Source organism: Enoplosus armatus, chromosome 2 (assembly GCF_043641665.1).
Source record: "Enoplosus armatus isolate fEnoArm2 chromosome 2, fEnoArm2.hap1, whole genome shotgun sequence".
Classification (NCBI taxonomy): Eukaryota; Metazoa; Chordata; class Actinopteri; order Centrarchiformes; family Enoplosidae; genus Enoplosus; species Enoplosus armatus.
In genome coordinates, this window is record NC_092181.1 from 16,284,839 (window position 1) to 16,294,983 (window position 10,145).

Sequence of the window (10,145 nt, forward strand, 5' to 3'; positions counted from 1 at the left end):
AAAAAAAGGTGTTTAATGTGAGTTCCGTGTTCCCTCCAACAGGAAGTGTGCAGCACATAAACAGGAAACTGGTAGTAGAGAAGCCATTGTGGTTGACAGAGAAGGAGGCGCTGGTCGTCTTTGAACGGTGCCTTGAGCTCTCAGATCAACACAAGATGATCTAATCTTGGTTATGACAAGATAGTTGTGAAGATGGTGGTGTGCAGGATTGTGGAGGACGTGGCCATTCTTTTATAGCTTACTGTTAGCTTGTGCTTTATGACATTTGTGCAGATGGAAGCGGTAAAAGAGGTGTTTTGTATGTGTGTGTATGTGTGTGTGTGTGTCTCCTCCAGCCCAGGGGGTTCATACATTATTCAGTCTCAGACATTAAAGATGTAGATGTGGTCAGAGACATATGCAGGAGAGACCCACAGAGTGCTCACACACACACACACACACACACACACGGACACAGACACAGACGTCTGTTGTTGCCTAATGAAACTTTGCATAGATTTTTCACTCCACTGTAGTTTGATTTTCCTTTTTTTTTCTCCTATAAGTAAATTCACGAACATCACACACTGTTGACTCAATCTGTACACGGGCAGAGAGAAAGAGATGAGAAAGGAAAGAGTTGAAGAAAAATAGGACAAAAACAATGTAATGTGTGAGAGTGTGTGTGTGTGTGTGTGTGTGTGTGGACAGGAGAGGCATGAAACGTGTCTCAAGGAGCTGAGATTTCACAGCCCAGTGACTCTGTCACTGTGCACCTGCTCACTGAGACGGTGGGAGGGAGGAAATAAGAGGGAGGGGAGGTGAGGGGGAGGCTGGGGGTAAAAGGGAGTAGAAAATCCATCAGGAGAGAATTAGGGTGAGCGTACTAAAGGAATTCATTCAGCATAATTCATAAAAACTACATCGAAAAGCCCACCATGCCATACCTTATCATCACAGTCTGCTGTGTGAGTGCCACTCTGTACTTTACCATTAACATAGCATATTACACGACATGGCCAAAAGTATATGGACACCTTAAAATGACACCTTTATGGGCGTTTTCATATGTCACTGTTACAGCCTCCGCTCTTCTGGGAAGGTTTTCCACAAGATCTCAGACTCTGGCTGCAGAGATTTGATCCCATTCACCCACAAGAGTGTTAGTGAGGTTGGACACTGATGTTAGGCTGTAAAGCCTGGCTTGAGATTGGTATTCCAGTTCATGCCAGTGGTCTTTGTTGGCGTTGAGGTCAGGGTTCTGTGAAGGCCAGTCAAGTTCTTTCACACCACACTTGGATTTCTTTATGGAGCTTGTGCACGCATGTATTGTCATGTTGAATCAGTAAAGGACCTTCCCCAAACTGTTGACACAAAGTTGAAAGCTTGGAGGGGAACCTCTCCAGGGAGCCAGCATGTACAACACCAAACCCTGGAACTGGCTCATCTAAATGGAATACAGCCACCATTAATTGTATTATTTACACCTGTGCTTTTCCTACTTAGACACAAAACATCCCTAAAAGTAAACATAAGTATGTGGACAGGGGTTTCCACATACACTTAGCCTCTCTCTCTCATTCAATGCAGCTCGGCTTAAGATACTCTAATGGTATCAGTGTCACTCAAATCGTATTGTGAATGATGAAATGACAATGTTGGAAGTAATGGAGTTTTATAATAATAAGATGCCCTCTCTCTGCCTCATTCTATTGTGATGTGAGAAGAAAGGTAATGAAAAAAAAGCTGAACTAGAGGGGGACTCAGGTGTGTCTTAATCTCTAATTGGATTTCTTGTAATCGCTGTTCTTCAGTGGAATGAAACATTTGGGTTTGGTTCGATTCACCACAACTCCAGCAACTGTTTTATGCCAATTCAACAAAATGGAAACAATGATGTTGTGCGTGAAGGTGTTTTGTGGGTTTGTATGATTTTTGTCCAGAACTTTGTGTGGGTGAGTGCACATGGTTATGTAGGTGTATGTGAGTGAATTTGTTTTGAACATGGCTCTGTATGTATGTATATGTGTGTGTGTGTGTGTTTGAGAGAGAGAGAGAGAGAGGGGAGATGGAGAGAGCGAGAGAGGGGGGGGTGGGGGGGGGTGTTATCTTGCAAAGCAGACGTTTTGAGCATAACTGTGACTATAAGGTCAGTGTGAGTCCTGTGTTTTAGCCCCAGGATGAAAAGCTAATAGCAGTAATGACAGAGAGGGAAACTGCAAACAGGAGATAAGGCAGACAGAAACAAAATGGCCATAGCTGAGAGGGCTGATTACAGAGCCAGTGAGCGAGCATAAGAGAGGAAAAGAAGCTTGTGAGAGAGAGAGAGAGAGAGAGAGACAGAGACAGACAGACAGACAGACTGGGGTGGGAGAAAGAACAGGATAAGCGATATAGAAAATGGATGGATGGACGGATGTTCTGACCTCTGGACTCCTTTTGAGTTACATTCAAATGATTCCCAGTGAATTTCAAGAAGCTGACCCCGACTTTTCTGCGACCCAAAAAGCACAAAATTATGCATCTGTCCACTTTTATGTTTATGATGCTGTGCAAATCAATTTTCCAAGGAGGGAGAAATATAGCTTGGCATGCTATCATAAAACAAGCATACATCTGTAGTTTTCCCATTTCAGTTATAATTCACATGTTGTTTCCTCTGTTTTCCCACGATCAGAAGCTGCATCTACAGTCCCAGGTTTCCAGTCAGGGGACCGAACAGGAGGTCTTTGATCTGTAACTAGGAGTCACATGAAACATGTTAAAGATGGTGCATATACAAAGAGCCTTTGTGTGTGTTTCAGGGAATTAACATAAATACAAATAAGAAAAGACTAATTTGAAGGAGTAGTGATGAGGAGATTTTTTTATTATCATGGAGCCACTGGAACATTATGAATCAACTAATGGGAACATACTGCACATTTTTGGGTTATGGTGTTTGCTCTCCCCCTTGTGGTGATACACACTACACTAACCAGAAAAGAGTTGCGACTATGAAGCACACATCTATTATTCAACTGAAACTGGACTCGTGAAGAGCATTGGGGCTCCAAATCAAGTCTATGTAAACAAAATTAAAACTTCGATTTTCAAAGGTATAATATGCACATTTTTCATCAGATCAATACAAATCCCTCTTGCTTTCAAATCAGAGTGAACGAAAAATGACCACACACCAGGAATACACAGTATTCCTATTCATTAAATCACATACTCTCTTTGCATGATTGCAGGGACCTTGTGCCACATAGCAACAACAAATAAATATGTCTAGCAGAATAGCCAGTCTGGTTTCTGAATGGCTCAATCCACTGAGTTGTGGACTCCGTGTTGTCTCTAAAGCATGTACCCTCTAATTACATCTCTATTTACTGATTGATAGAAAGACGAACAGTCCTTAAGTCATTTTACTAGATTACCATATGTCTGCTGTAATGTCAACATACTCACAAATGTTGTTGCCAGAACTGTTTTCTTACAGATGTCACATCTTACTAACATAGGTTTCTCAGGGCTGTTGCATTCTTCATACTGGTTTTTAATTTTTTTTTATTTTAATTATTGAATTCTGTGTCTGAACACTTTTGTAAAAAACAAACAATTTCATTTTCCATTTCCTCACTTATAGGCTAGTGATCAGCTATTTTGAAATGCGCAATGTCTCACATTTGCTCCACGTTACTGCTTACTATAATGAGCTTATTTTGCTGTATTCTTCAGCTATGCAAACTCTTATGACTGGTGTTCACACCTGAGGGGACGACTGTAAAATCAACATATCGCTGTTTACCGGTACACTTATTTTCACAAAGTGTACCAGAAATAATTCACCTATAACTTGTTTAACCTATAACTATTCTATTACACTACATTCATAGTAGTTTCAGTCATCTTTTAACATCTTGGGACAATGTTAGAAATACACTTTACAATCCTTGGACTCAATGTGTCTTTTAGAGACTTAAGTATATACACCACATCTAAAATGCCGTATAAAGACAGAGCTCTGTAATTCCATTGAATCCCTACTGAAATGAACTCAGTGAAGAATTGTGATGTGAGTCTAGACAAGTGATTGTCTGACAAGACCCACACTGCAACTCCAACCCGATCCTGCATGTTTACACACCACATCCAAGGGATCTTTATGAAGGATTTAGTCCAGCCCTTTTTTCCCAATTGTAGTTATTCTCTTTCTGGATTACTGTACCACCCTCTTTACTTCATCGAGAAGGCTGCAAGCCCCTCTTGTTAAACCTGCCCAAATTCTCCCATGTCAACATCTTCTACTCTACAAGAGTGGTCAGCTGTGCATGCTACCCTAGAGCACAAGGTTGTGAGAGGATCTGGCCCTGCAGACCTCCAGGTTGATCTCCAGCAGCTACACGAAAGCCTGTTTATTCATGTTCTGCCACGACCAGATGGCCTGTCCTTGCCCTGTGCTAGCAGTCATCACTTCACACAGTCGTGACTACTGACTCCTGGCTTCCCAACTGAGAAACGACCTTCCTAGTCTAGGCAGAAGAGAAAAATCACTCCTTGTCCTCTGTCAGAGAAAACTCGTCTTCCACATGTTATCACGAATATGTCTTCTCACTGAATGTTTTCGCCGCTCTGCTCTCACTAAAAATCTCCTTTCCCCCTTAGCTTTTCATATATTTCTTTTCAAGGTACTCACTCTGTATACATACTGTATGCCCAGTTTATTTGGTACATCCACCTAAAAGTAATGCTGTCTAAAACAGTCCTGTTGTTTTGTTTGGACCTGTTTTAGAGAGGAGTTGATTCAACTTTATGGTTACTTGACAGGCTGTAGTTTGTGGTGCTGTTTATGTTGCACCATACTGAGAGGTGTTTCTAATACTATGTCCAACCTATTTATATCAATAAGGGTAGAGTAAATAATAGAAACGTCTGTCAGTATAGCGCAATACATTTCAGCAGCACCAGAAGCAGTTTCAACAAAAACTGAACATTATAACCTTCATGGAGGTTGGATTTATTGCAGGACTGTTGTATTAGACTGCATCAGTTTGAGCTAGCTGCACGTAATAAACTGTATATGAAGCAGGGTTATGCTGAAGAAAGTGGACATGTTATGAATGTTTAAATACATTATTTCTCGCCCCGTTCTTGTAATCCCATATGCGGTTGGTTGGTGTGTATTTCACACTCACATTACACTATCAGTGGTATTATTTCTGGTCTGCCACATTTGTGAAAAAACAATTAAAATATTATTACTTATAAAAAAAGAATTGTGAATTTACTCACTGACATTGTGTGTTTATATATATATATATCTATATATATATATATAGATATATATATATACTACCTGTTTATACCTACATATATCGTTAATTTACTACCTTTTAACAAGCTGTTAAACCATCACAATAGTATGTACATTACCTGTTTACATCCTGCTCTTACCTGTTCATAACCAGTTCTCATTACGCATATACATATACTATATTACTGCACAGCCTGTCTACATTACAGGTCATTCATTTGATCACAACTATATATTCTATTTTATTTCATTCAATTGTATACATATTATCTATATCTATATATCTTATTTCTATATTTTAACTTCTGCGCTGTTTTATGTCTTATGTCTTAAATTCTCTTTTTTGTTTTTGCTTGCATAATTTTCTTTTTATACAATTTGTATGAGCATTGTGGGAGGGAGCCTGAGAACAAATCCTTTTATTACCAACATCTGCTTCACCGTAATTGTTGTGCATATGACAAATAAAGACTCAATGAAACTCTCATGTATGCAGCTTTTGTTAGTGCGGATCATGTGATATCTGACACCACAATGTGTTTGAGAGCTGAATGATGGAACCTCACCATCAGACACTGAAACACGTTTATACCCTCACAGACTCTCACACAGGGGGATTACTTTAACCGTAAATGCGGCAAGGAGCAAACTTTAATCATAAGGCTTCTATGGATGTCCAGGGAGAGGGATCCCTCCTCTGTTGCTCTCTCTGAGGTTTCTTCCTTTTTTCCGTTAAAGGGTTCTTTAGGGGAAGTGCTTCCTTATCAGATGTGCGAGTCGTATGCTGTACATATACTACTGCTGTACTAAACTTAACTACTATGTAACCAGAACAAGAGCGTTTTTTGGAAATTCTTCATCTTTCCTACAACTGCTGATGGAGCTCTCTTATCAGTGCATCATCTGGCAGGAGGAGTATTCATGTCAAGTCAATTTTATGTATGCAGCCCAATATCACAAATCACAAATTTACCTCAAGGGGCTTTTCATTCTGTGCAGCACAACACCCTCTTTCTTAAGACCATCAGTTATATCCTTAGACCCTCCTCTCAGAAGAAATCTCCTCTTAATGTCACCCTTCACATATCAGCAGTGCTGCAGAGAGTAGGTGAGTGAAGGATTCATTGTGTGTAAACGCTGCCATACGTCCTAGGGATTACAGTACATGTTTGTGAACTGCTGCAGTTCATCACCTCAATAATAGTATAAAAAAATATGCATATTTTGTCTAACAAACATACACTATATTGCCAAAAGTATTCACTCACCCATCCAAATAATTGAAATCAGGTGTTCCATGGCCACAGGTGTATAAAATCATGCACCAAGGCATGCAGACTGTTTCTACAAACATTTGTGAAAGAATGGGTCGCTCTCAGGAGCTCAGTGAATTCTAGCGTGGTACTGTGATAGGATGCCACCTGTGCAACAAGTCCAGTCGTGAAATTTCCTCGTTCCTAAATATTCCACAGTCAACTGTCAGTAACAAAGTGGAAGCAATTGGGAACGAAAGCAACTCAGCCACGAAGTGGTAGGCCACGTAAAATGACGGAGCGGGGTCAGCGGATGCTGAGGCGCATAGTGCGCAGAGGTTGCCAACTTTCTGCAGAGTCAATCGCTACAGACCTCCAAACTTCATGTGGCCTTCAGATTAGCTCAAGAACAGTGCATAGAGAGCTTCATGGAATGGGTTTCCATGGCCGAGCAGCTGCATCCAAGCCATACATCACCAAGTGCAATGCAAAGCGTCGGATGCAGTGGTGTAAAGCACGCCACCACTGGACTCTAGAGCAGTGGAGACGCGTTCTCTGGAGTGACGAATCGCGCTTCACCATCTGGCGATCTGGGCGAGTCTGGGCTTGGCAGTTCCCAGGAGAACGATGCTTGTCTGACTGCATTGTGCCAAGTGTAAAGTTTGGTGGAGGGGGGATTATGGTGTGGGGTTGTTTTTCAGGAGCTGGGCTTTGCCCCTTAGTTCCAGTGAAAGGAACTCTGAATGCTTCAGCATACCAAGAGATTTTGGACAATTCCATGCTCCCAACTTTGTGGGAACAGTTTGGGGATGGCCCCTTCCTGTTCCAACATGACTGTGCACCAGTGCACAAAGCAAGGTCCATAAAGACATGGACGAGAGAGTTTGGTGTGGATGAACTTGGCCTGCACACAGAGTCCTGACCTCAACCCGATAGAACACCTTTGGGATGAATTAGAGCGGAGACTGAGAGCCAGGCCTTCTCGTCCAACATCAGTGTGTGACCTCACAAATGCGCTTCTGGAAGAATGGTCAAAAATTCCCATAAACACACTCCTAAACCTTGTGGAAAGCCTTCCCAGAAGAGTCGAAGCTGTTATAGCTGCAAAGGGTGGACCAACGTCATATTAAACCCTATGGATTAAGAATGGGATGTCACTTAAGTTCATATGCGAGTCAAGGCAGGTGAGCCAATACTTTTGGCAATATAGTGTATATAAGATAGTTAAAAGCTGACTGTTGGTTACTTCATTTGTAATACTATAGTTTGTCCACTAGGGAGCAGTACAGAACATTTATAGAAGTCTTCCCAAATTGAGTCCAATTCACAAGATAAAAACTGATTCAAAGATATTGAGTAGTAATATAAGTATGCTTCATCTATTTTATTGTGAAGCCATGTTGCTTAAAGTGCTTTATATTCCCTGTTTAATTCAGTTTTATCCCTCATAGGCAAGCACAAACTATTTGCATTTATTTAGTTAGTTTATGATGAATTAGCACTCGAAGGCAAAACGAAGGCATGTGTCAGATAATCTGCCTTGTGTGTAAGTTTTATTGCAGAGCCCTGCACAATCAACTCCCTCTGCTTCCTCGTCTTTGCCCATTTTCCTTCTATCTCTTTCTTTGTTTGCACTCTCCTTGCCCATTCTGCCTCCCAGCTCTCTCAGCAGCTTTTGACTTCTGAATATGCAAGTCTTAGCATCTCCCTCTCTCTCTCTTGTCACACACACACACACACACACACACACACACACAAACACATCATGACCACCACAACTCTCCACGGGAGAGTTCTGTCATGCTCTGTAGATTGGGTGTCCCAGGGTGATTAACTATTGATATGGAGGTCAGGTAACACACCTGATATCTGGGGGGACAGGGAGGGGTAGAGGGAGGGAGGAAGGGGGGAGGGGGAAAGAGAATAGCATAGGAAGAACAGGGGGTGGGGGAGGGTGGGGAGAGAGAGTGAAACAGAGAAACAGTGTGGCAAAGTGGCAAACAGTCATGATGAGAAAGCGTAAAGGCAGGAGCCAATTATCAGACAAGTCGCACGCGCTCCAAATCTACATACAGGCCCTTATTGGATTGGAGAGCCGAGTTGATGCTCAGGCCCAGTAGCCAATAGCAGAGTGGCATATTGTGATGACTCAGGGCATAGCTGAGGAAATAGTGCTGCTGAGGGCAGTGAATGTATTGCTGAACAGTGTGTGTGTGTGTGTGTGTGTGTGTGTGTGTGTGTGTGTGTGGAGGGCAGATGCATACACAAATGGATCACTGTTAGAGAAGAAACATCCATTTGTCTTAAACTACACACATCACGGCTCTGCTCCCCACATCCCCACCCCTAAATTACTTTGCATTCCCTTCAGTTTATGGGTGTATGCATGTGTGTGTTTACCATGTAAACAGACCTACTTCTTTGTGGGACAGTCAAGTACCTGTGTCAGCATAATTACAACGAACTCACCCCTTAAATTCTTTGTCTCCTTCTCCTCTCTGCCTGATAAGCATCTGTCCTCTCTTGACTGTTTGCCGGTGGGGAGTTAACCCCCGAGCCCCTTTCCCAAATCTTCCCCGCAGGTGAACGGCAACAGCACAACAGCGTTTTCTACTTCATACCAACAGTAAAGGGTGTGTATGGTGTGTGCCGTATTTCTGTAAATGATGCAGATGGTGTAATAATGTGGCTCAACACGACAGTTTGCTGTGGATAGCTAATTATCTTGCTGATTATAAAGATATATTACAAAGCAATTTTGCCAATATGGTTTTAGGAGAACAGAGTGCTGAATTCCAGCAACATCAGGAACTTTATCTTTCAGCCCTCCGTCATCAATCTTTTATAAGCCCACACACACACATGAAAGGTGAGTGGGTGAAAAAGATAGATAGATGGACAGATAGATAAACAGATGGCTAGACAGTGTTATGTTAATAGGTTAATAACATAATATTTGACTTGCCTTAAGGAAAAGGAACCACCTTTGCATAATACTGAATTTGTTTCTTCTAATCTCTCATTGCCATCAACCTCACTTCACTTCTTACAGTTTCTAATGAATGCAAATTATATATTATGCAAATGTCTATGGCTACCACTTTCTAATAAGCACCATTTAAAAAAAGGGTTTATTAGTTGTATCTAGAGACTTTGTTCACGGTTAATAAATCCTTTACTAATGCTTTATAGATCAGCTAGAATAACTTTCAGGTTGCCAGGCCATCACTTTGAGAGGATGAACCGTTGCAAAATGCATTTATCAACATTATGTACAACTGCAGACTTGATGGATTAAGAACCTTTTAATTATGACTTTTTAATGACAATTAAACATACAGACTAAACGTCTTATTAGAATGTAAGAGACCCACCAACTATAAGTGCATTATTACCAAATGGATTAGTAAGAGGATTATTCACAACCTGGCAACCCGATAGTTATTCTTATTAGTAGCTTATAACTGATCTATAAAGCATTAGTAAACGATATATTCGTTATTAATTAGTTACAACTTATTAGAGCTGAAACAATTAATCAGCAACCCATTAGTTGATTGACTGAATGAATCTGCAACATTTTAGAAAATTGATAAATCCTTATTATTTATTGA